Source organism: Sorex fumeus, unplaced genomic scaffold (genome assembly GCF_029834395.1).
Source record: "Sorex fumeus unplaced genomic scaffold, SorFum_2.1 ptg000072l, whole genome shotgun sequence".
NCBI lineage: Eukaryota > Metazoa > Chordata > Mammalia > Eulipotyphla > Soricidae > Sorex > Sorex fumeus.
In genome coordinates, this window is record NW_026606129.1 from 18503051 (window position 1) to 18513594 (window position 10544).

The following is a 10544-nucleotide window of genomic DNA, read 5'->3' on the forward strand; positions in this document are numbered from 1 at the left end:
AAGCCAAGATCATGGCAACCAGCAGACTCTGGGACTGATAGAATCAGAGACAGAATCTGGGCCGGCCAACTTTTCTCTATGATCAGGCTGAAGGGATAATGGCACACTCTGGGCTCATTCTAAGGGCACATTTCCCATTCGTAAGAGCTGACCACGTTACCCCCCAAAGGCCCCACCTCTTAATACTATTGCACTGAGAGTAAGAACTTAAAAATATGAATTTTTTTTATTAGTGAAACACCATGAGGTAAAATTGTAGACTTACAAATTTTTGTGCTTGGGTTTCAGTTATACAATGATCAAGTACCCATCCCGCCACCAGTGCCCCTTCTCCACCCCCACCAATCCCAGTATCCCTCCCACGCCCCCCCAATCTCCCAAAAATTTGAATTTTAGAGAGACACAAGCTTCAGACCATGGCCCCCTTCCTACTGAGCTAATAAATATTATGTGTCTAGCAAGACCATCTTTGGCCTTCCTCTTAACTTAGTCTGCTCTCACATCCCAGTGGAAATGCATTTTTAGAGGGTTTAAATGTCAGTGGCTGTGAGCCCACTTTCTTCCTTCCATTGTTAGAGGGTCTCTGGACTCTGGGAAATGAGAGCTTTGGAATAGAACTCGCTGTCAATCACTGCAGAGGCCTTTTCTTCCTCTGCCTGGAGTTTCCAGTTCCACGTCCCAAGTCACACTGATGACCCCTCATTCAGGGCAAAAAGCACAAGAGGCTTTTTAACAGGCCTGAGTCTTGTTGTTGGCCCCTGGCCCCTGCTAGGAAACAGCTAGATGGCAATAATTCAGGGCTAAACATCTGCTTTCTTCGCCAGGCGTCAGCACCAAACATCCTTGCTGATGCTGTTATTAAGGAATCATCGATGCTTCACGTGTGTGAGCCTTGCCTGAAATGACAGCTCGTTAAGTCAAATAGGCCAGTACACAGAACCGCAAAATGTTGCAGTCTCTCTTTCCTTCTCAAGCGACCATACTAATTCTCCTAGGCAGGGTAACTTATGCTAAGGGCATCTCAGCTCTTATAGTTTCTGAGTTCCCAGTGGCAAGCTCCAATGAAAGTCTATAAGAAAGTTTCTCCTTAAGTCATGAAAAGCATGCTGGCCAGGGTTCTGTTGCCTACCAAAGAGAAATCTCTAGCTATCATCTTGCTTTTTTGTGTATGTCTCTGGGGGGAAGTGGGTGAGGCATTTAGGTTATACCCAGCTGTGTTCAAGGCTCTGGGGACCATATGTATTACTTGGATCGAACCAGGACAAACTGTGTGCAAGGCAAGTACATGGTCATGGTCCTCCCCTTGTTCATCGGTTTGCTCGAGCGGGCCCAGTAACGTCTCCATCGTGAGACTTGTTACTGTGTTTGGCATATTGAATACGTCCCGCAATACTATCTCTCAGGCCCTGCTTATTGTAAGCTGTAAAGCAAACCAGGAAAAGGTTTTTGGGCAGCTTACAAGGTCCATGGAAGCCAGGTCTGTGCACCGTAGCTCATCGTATTTTCCAAAGATGGTCAAATCACTCCTGCCTGCTTGTGTGTCCCTCCAGAACACTGCCCATCCCCCATCAAAGGGGAGCCTCTAATTCCCTCTCCTTCACATGAGCAGTTGCAACCATAGAAGATGTCAGAAGTCCGGTCACGTGAGTCTTTTTTTTTTTTTTTTTTTGCTTTTTGGGTCACACCCGGCAATGCACAGGAGTTACTCCTGGTTCATGCACTCAGGAATTACTCCTGGCGGTGTTCGGGGGACTATATGGGATGCTGGGAATCAAACCTAGGTCCGCTGCGTGCAAGGCAAACGCCCTACCTGCTGTGCTATTGCTCCAGCCCGGCGGTCACGTGAAGTCTTGAGGCTAGAAGACCATGCAGCTTCCACTTAAAACAGCTGGAGAATTGGTGGTGGGGAATGTGCTCTGGTGGAGGGATGGGTGTTTGATCATTGTGTGATTGTAACCCAAACATGAAAGCTTATAACTATCTCATGGTGATTCAATAAAATTAAAAAAAAAAAAGACAGCTGGAGAATGCTCACGACAGACAGTCCCTGAAGGAGTCTGGGCCCTCTGGACTCACCATGTTGGGCCAAACTTCCCCCTCCACCCCCCCCCCCCCAAGACTCCACAAGGAGAGGACCTGGGTGGACACAAAGGAAGACACTCCCAGCTAATCACAGGCTGCTCCCAGTCCCTCACACACATCAAAAGAAGAGTCCAGTGGTTGTTGCTAGCAACCACTTGGTTGGAGGTCTCCTAGTCCCACAGCTCAGCCGGAAAAGTCAGGAACAAAGGAGAGTGGAAGACAAGAGCCAGGAACAGTGAGTTCAGGTTGGACCCTCTCACCGGCCCAGTCTTCCCATAGCTTTCACCCTGCTGAGCCTTTGAGTCTTGAGAGACACAGGAGAAAAATGAGCGACAAGTGTAAATCCCAACATTTTAGTGACCACATACTGTTTTCTGAAGTGTGAAGGGGAGAATAACTCTGAAGCAGGGCACAGGGAGAGATCAGGGGTCAAATACTGACCTTAAAGGTGCGAGGCCCTAAGAGTGATCCCCACATTGCCCCGTGTGCTGATGTGATGCTGGCGCTACAACAAAGTGCCCAGTTTCTGGGGAATTGTGACCAGGTGTGTGCAAGCACTGCAGTTAAATTGTGGGACCCTTAGTCACCACAACCATGATGGTAAAGGGAGAAAAACATAGTAATAGCACCCCCGCCTAAGTCTCCACATCTCTCTCCTACGTTTCCTATTTGTCCACCTTCCACAAAACAAAATGAAGGCAGAGATACAAGGGTGTTTTATCTGGGTGGATGACCAGTCTGATTAAAATATTTTATTTTTCAAGGACTATACTGTAGAGCACTGTATAATTATCACACCCTGTTTTCTTTTATTTCAGGAATGTCAATACAATATTTTGAAAACTTTAAAAAATGGTTGCAACTCATTTTTCTTTAAAAAAATTGGCATAAAGTATGAAACAATTGGGGTTGGAGCTATAGTACAGTGCGCAGGGTGTTTGCCTTGCATGCAGCTGACCCGAGTTCGACCCCCAGCATCCCAAACGGTCCCTTGAGCATCACCAGGAGTAATTCCTAAGTGCAGAGCCAGGAGTAACCTCTGTACATCGCTGGGTGTGACCCAAAAAGTTAAAAAAAAAAAAGAAAGAAAGAAACAATTAGGCAATGAAATACGGGTATGTCATTTTTGTTTTGGGACCTCACCAGGCCATGATCAGGGCTTACTCCTGGCTGTGTGTTTGAGGGACCACATGGAGTGGGGGCTCTCTCGGGTATGTTATTTATGTACTTTTTTATTTGTTAGGATGTGGGGTTTGCCAAGCAGTGCTCATAGCACCCTAGGGCAATGGTGCTGATTCTTGGGCACCCTGGATCTTTGGCTCAGTGTTGGGCCCTAGAAAGTGACATAAATGAACTCTATGGTGCTAGAATCACCAGGGCCACCCCAGAGATGTCAAAATCTTTACTCAGAAACCTGGGGGAACCATGTGGTTCTGGGGACCAAAGTACACTTGTCTCACTCCTGGGTTATTTCCAAGACCCTTATTTATTATTTTACTGAGGCAGCATTTGCTGACATGACTAAATATTTATATGGTGCAGGTACAAAACAATGTTTAAGGGTGTACTATCCTACACCCATCACCACAGAACCAACTTTCTCTGCCACTTTCCATTGAACATCTCCTATCCTCCCAGCCCACTGCTCCTTCTTATGCAGTGACAACAGTTCTGCACTCACTAGGAATCACAGGGTTTATCTTCATTGCAGAGTGTCTGTTCCTTGCTTTGTTACTTTCTATACCTTGTATGAGTGAGTGAGGTCATCTAGCTTAGCATGACCCCCCTCCAGTTCTGACCATATTGTCAAAAGGGGAAAGACTCCACTTTTTCTAATGACTAAGTGATACTACTCTTGTATCACTACTAAGTGATACCGACTCATTGCTGTGGATTACTTGGGTTGCTTTCATATCTTGCCTAACGAACATGGGTATGCATGTGCTTTTTCAAATTAGTGCTTTGATGCTCACTCTTTGCATAGATGTCTAGAAGTAGAATCACTAGATTATATGGTAGTTGTATATTTAATCTTTTGAGAAAGCTCCATAGTTTTTCTGTAGGAGATGGACCCGTACATATTTTGACCAATAATGAATAAGGACTCCTTTTCTTTCATGTTCCTCTCTCCTCCCACCCAGCATTTTTTTTTTCTGGTAATTTTAATATGGGCCATTTTCATTTGTGTGATGTGGTAACTTGTTTTGATTTGCATTTCCCTGGCAGTAATACTGAATCTTTTTTTTAATATATCATGTGCTTATTAGTCATCAGTATGTCTTTTTTGGTGAGTTTCTGTTCAGTTATTCTCCTTCGCCTATTTTTGGAGGAGGAGATTGAGGGTAGGGCCACACCCAGAAGGGCTCAGGGCTTACTTCTGGCTCTGTGCTTAAGGGTCATCCCTGAAAGTGCTTGGGGGATCATATCCAGTACTGTGGATTGAACCAAGGAAGATGCTTGCAAGGGAAGTACCTTGAACTTTTTAATTTTCTCTCCAGTTTTCTCCTAAACTTTTAATTGTTTATTTCTACTGGTTCTATGAATTTTTTATATATCCTAATCATTAACTCTTTGTCATGATGATAGTGTGCACGTATTTTTCCCCTACTCTGTAGAATGTTTTATTTGCTTAATGGTTATATCTTTAGCTCTATGCAGATTTTCATTATTTTATTTATTTTTTTTTTAATTTGGGGGTCACATCCAGAAGTATTCAGGTCTTACTGCTGGCTCTGCTCTTAGGAGACTATATGGAGTCCCAAGGATCAAACCTGGGCCTGCTGCATGTAATGTAAGCACCCTACCTGCTGTTTTCTCTATGTCTCTGTCTCTGTCTGTCTATCGCTGTCTCTCTGTCTCTGTCTCTGTCTGTTTGTCTGTCTGTCTGTCTCTCTCTCTCATCCCTAGCAGAAGTTTTTTGGTTTAATGAAATCCCATGTTTTTCTTTTCTTTTCTTTTCTTTTTTGTCAATGGAATCATATCCCCAAAGAAACCAGTGGGGTTATATTTTTCAGATGTTCATTTTCATATTTAAAATATGTCATTTGAGGAAAAAAATATGTCATTTGAGGGAGGACTAGGAATGTCACTCAAATGGTGGAGCAGAGCCCTTGCATGTGCAAGGCCCTGGGTTCAATCCCTGAGACCTTATGTCTTCTGCTCCTGCACAGTCAGGCCAAGCACCACCCAGCTGATTCCCACCACTATTTTACAAAGTAGGCTTAAATATGCAAGAGAAATGCTTTTAAGCCCGTATGTGCACACACGCGCACACACACACACACACACACACACACACACACACACACACTTCATGGCTTACTAGAAAGCCCATGATCAATCCTCAGATCACAGGGAGACAGCCCTGTGCTCATAAGCAGACGATGACAAAAAAGTATTTGTCATATTTTGAGAATCACTGGTTTACCTCATCTTCAAGTTTCTGTTCTGGGTTCTCATTATGACACCCGAAAGAAGGTTTTATTAGCATTTTTACTTAAACTAAAACCAAGACACATTTAGCAGCTGCTTCAGAATATTCAAACCCAGGAGTTTCCCAGAAAGCATTATTAATATCACAAATGAAATATGCCCTGGAGGGAATCTACAACCCCTGTTTCAACTGTCAGAGCACAATTCTAGCAGAGTGTCACCTAGACCGATATACAAGCCCTGCTGGGCATGGTAGTCACAAAGAAATGCTCTCGACCACATATGCTCTCGACCCATAACCAGATTGTGGACACCTGGAAAGTCACAGCTCTCTCAAGTGGGTTTGCCAACAGGACTATGAGCAGATGTTATCAGAACCTGCTGTGTTAGGGCTGCCAGGCTGGACAAGGGAAAATTGGACTGAAATACACATTCGGATTAAAGGCTAAGGATTGATGTCTTAGGTCATTTTCCAGATTCTATCTCTGAACAACAAATCAATTTAAAGCCAATTAGGCTAAAACAATAACTACAGTCATCTTTTAAATGACTCGAAGCTTCTATGCATCAGAAATTTGAGGACTTGGTTAGATGATTCTGTCACAGGATACAGCGGCCAGAACTGGAACCAGGAGGTTGGAGCAGCCGAGGTTGCCAGCAGCTCTCCTGTTCTTTTTCCCTCCCTATCTCTCTCTCCATCCCTCTCTCCCGTCTTAGTGTCCCTCCAAGTGGCCTCTCAGCATTCTCCCATGGAGGCTGAAGGTTTCTGAGACCTTATTCCCATGAAAAAGACAGAATATCTACTGTCTTGTATGGCCAAGCTTTGAATCACATCAATTTCACAGATTCAAGAAGAGGAACATAGACGACTACCGTCCCAGTGAGAAGATCACACTGTAAGAACACATAGAATGATAGACATTGTGGCTTCCAGTTTTGGAAAGTTCATCTTGTCACAAGTCATACCTATCCTGCGCCAATTATAAAAGGATAGAGAAGGAGAAACTAGGCAAGTTGATGTCTCAAGTGATGTCTGTCTCACTCAGATGAGGGGCTATTAATACCAGGTAACCCCAAGGAAGTCAACTCCTGTGACCCAAGGGCATTTCTCCAGAAAGAGGTCCCATGTGATCCTTTAGCAGTAGCCAGTAAAAGAACCACTGAGGATCTGACTAGGGTGCAAGGGCCATGGCTACCACCAGGAAATCAAAGCATGTTCACAGGATAATTTTGATAGGCAGGAAGCACTTGAATCAGTAGGTCCAGGAATCCTTAGAATGAGAGCTGCTGAAAGGGATCGAAAGGGAAGTACATTCGTGGTGTATTCAAATGATCTAATCCAATGAGGATTTAGAAACCCAGTCAGAAGACACATAGGATTGAACATAGAAAATATATGTAAATTGACTTAAGTAAAAAAGAAACTGGATCATGAAATAAGAGAGCCAATAGGAAGTGTTGATGGCAGAATCCAAGACTCAGTATCTTCGGGATCTAGTTTTATTTTTCCTCCTCTCTATCTACAAGCTCTCTCTGCTCTTTTAAAGATCCTATTCCTAAGGGGCTAGTCCTTTTGGGTGGCAAGGTGGTTTATGATTGCCAGTAATCCTAATTTAAGTCATTTCCTCTTGAAAAAACCCTGTGGTAAAGGAGCTTTCTTTTTTATTTTTTTCCTTTTTTAATTGAATTACTGTGAGATAGACCCTTACAAAGCTATTCATGATTAGGTTTCAGTCATACAGTGTTCCAACACCCATCCCTCCACCAGTGTAAATTTCCCACCACCAGTGTCCCCAGTTTCCCTCCCATCACCCACACATACACCTGTTTCTCTCTCTCTCTCTCTCTCTCTCTCTCTCTCTCTCTCCCTCTCTCCCCCTTTCTCTCTTTCTCCCTCTCTCTCTCCCTCTCCCCCGCCTCTTTTTCTCTCCTTTTGAACGTTGTGTTTTGCAATCAGATATTGAAAGGTTATCAGTTATATTCCTTTACCTACTTTTAACATTCAGTTCTTGTCAGCATGATCATTTTCAGCTATTATCGTCATACTGGTTCCTTCTCTATCTTACTTACCCTCCAGCCCATACACATACTTGTGGTTGATTCCAGTCTTTGACCTAGGGCCTTTCTAATACTACTTCCATAGCTCCATAGTTAAGTATCATTGAGTTTGAGGTGCCTGACTGGGTCACATGATGATATCTGAGCCAATCACTGTGCCAAAGATGATCTGCTATGTTCTGATTGGTCAGGACAAAGTCACTGTGGACTAAGATGGAGTCAATTACAGTAAAAGTACAGGACAGAGATGAAAGGAGCAGCAATGCCGCAAGAAAATCAGGGAAGCAGAAGAGGGACAGTGCCAGAGAAGGGAAAAGAACCCTAATAAAGAAAATTAAGGGTCCCTTGGGGGAACGCAGCCACTGCTAAACTAGAAAAAGGCTAAAATGATCCTTGCATCCTTACCCATAGCCTCCAATCAGAGATAGGTCCTTGAACCTAGAATGCACACAGTTATTCTGCCCAGGGACAATCCTGTCTCCAGAATGTGGAGGGAGAATAAATAATATTCTCACCAGGACAGCTGTGTGGCTTCAGTTCCAAGACTTGGTGATGTGAAAGCAGTAAGTCAAAAAGCAAGAAAATTTTATGCACAGCTAGACCAGAGAGTCTTAGTGGCCATAGCCACTCTAGACCCCTAAATGTAGATTTTGTTTGTTCAAATAGCACAAAAAAATTAGAGGTATAAAAAATAAGACTAATGAAGAAAATAAACACAATTGCTGCTAATTAACTAGGGAAAACACACACTCTCTCCCCCTCTCTTTCTCCTCTCTCTCTCTCTCACACACACAAACACGCACGCAGAAGATAATTTTAATTAAGTCATCTTCCCTATTTAAGAAGATGGTAACTAGCCTTTCTTGAGCTCTGCTGAGGATGAAATAAAAAGCAAATGGGCTTAATTGCAACATCGGGGAATTAAACATGAGAAGGAATTCCTTGTTCAACATCCAACACTGGCCTAAATTTTAAGCTCTATTTAACAGTAAACTTCCTCTGGGTAAAAGAACTATGTCCTCTTAATATTCCCCAGTTTTAAGGATGGGTAATGGGAAACTCTAAGAATAAAACAAACAAGTATTGATCTATACTTAATTCTGTAACTCTCAAGATTTTATTTCTAGCCACATACTAATCTGGAATCCATTTCATCAGGAATGCTTTGGAGGTAAGTATTAGACAATATGATTGTAGGGGTTGAATCTCACTGGGAGATTGTATTTCTTGCCTGACAGAAACACTAGGACATTAGCTTTTTTAAAAAATTTTTATTAGCGAAACACCATGAGGTACAGTTTTAGACTTACAATTTTTGGTGCATGGGTTTCAATTATACAATGATCGAGTACCCATCCCTCCACCAGAGCCCATTTTTCACCACCATGGATCCTAGTATCCCTCCCACCCCCTATCCCCCTATCCCACCCTGCCTCTGTGGCAGGGCACTCCCTTTTGTTCTCTCTCTCCTTTTGGGTGCTGTGGTTTGCAAAAGAGGCAATGGGTGACAATCATGTTTGGTCTATAGTCTACTTTCAGCATGCTTCTCCCATCCTGGGAGGATCCTCCCATACCCTTTATTTGGTGCTCCCTTCTCTATCTGAGCTGCCTTTTCCCCTAGCATGTGTGGCTGGACTCCAAGCCATGGAGTGAACCTCCTGGTACTTATCTCGGCTATTCTTGGGTGTTAGTCTCCTATTTTGTTACTTTAAGGACATTAGCTTTTGACCCTGTTTTGCAGCTTGTGGTTCTTTTGGCTTTTCCCTAATGGTTGAAACTCCAGGTGTTATTTCTCTTCCTTAAGTAAGAAGGAAGAGGGTAGAAATGATACTTGAATTTGAAAAGTATTTGTTTCTACAATAACCAGAGTATGGAGGCCAGAGTCCTAGTACAGCGGGTAGGGCATTTGTCTTGCACACAGCTGACCTGGGTTCGATCCCTGGCATCCTGCCCAGTTCCCCAAGCACTGCCAGGAGGAATTCCTGAATGCATAGTCAGGAGTAACACCTGAGCATCACCAAAGGTGTGACCCCAAAAGACAAACAAACAAAAAAAGAACCATAAAATGTGCATTGATTATTCATTGTCAGAAAATGCAGCCAGCACCTTTGGCTAAAGGGAATTCATAGACAAGAGCTCAGCACTGAGCATCAGATCAGTCAGACACATAAATGCCTTTTTTTTTTGTCAATGTAAACCTATGAATCAGCTTAGAGAGTTGTTTGGAGGCAGTAGAACAGAGGCTTCAAGGATGGGCTGAATCTGTGGAGACAAACAGGAGGAAAAAGGCAGTGGGGTTCAGCCCAGGGTGACTGAGGAGCCACTGGATAGGCAGCATCAGATATAAGGGTATGGAGGGTTGTCTGGAACAGATTGAGCCGTAGGAATTATCTTTTCATGAAAAAAACATTTCCCAGGGTCTTGTTAGACATAAGAACTGGCTTATTTTAACACTTTATTTACGATCATTTTCAAACCCACTGGAAAGATAAAAAACTGTTTTATCATCTATCCATCCATCCTTCTATCCATGTACTCATCCTCTATCCTTCCTTCCTTCCTTCCTTCCTTCCTTCCATTCCTACCTCCATCCATCCATACATGCAATCATACTATGGATGCATTTTCAACTAGCAAACACATGAATATATCTCTCCTGAACATTTCATCATGCATATCATAAACCAGAACCCATTATTTCTTTGCCTCTCACTTTTCCCCTTTTGAGCTAAGAATTACATGTAATGTCATCCACAAATCTTGAACTGCACCATCTGAGAAGCTCTCATGAATGACTCCCAAGTCCCTCTCAAGATACAAAACGAAACAGCACCTGAGAAAGTTCCCTCCAATCCTTTTTTGAATTATTCCCTGCACCTACCCTCTAGAGGCAAACTCAACCCTGGTTTTCTTTTCTACTATACATTAATTTTTATCACAAAGACACGGAGTCATAGTTGGTGTACTCTTCT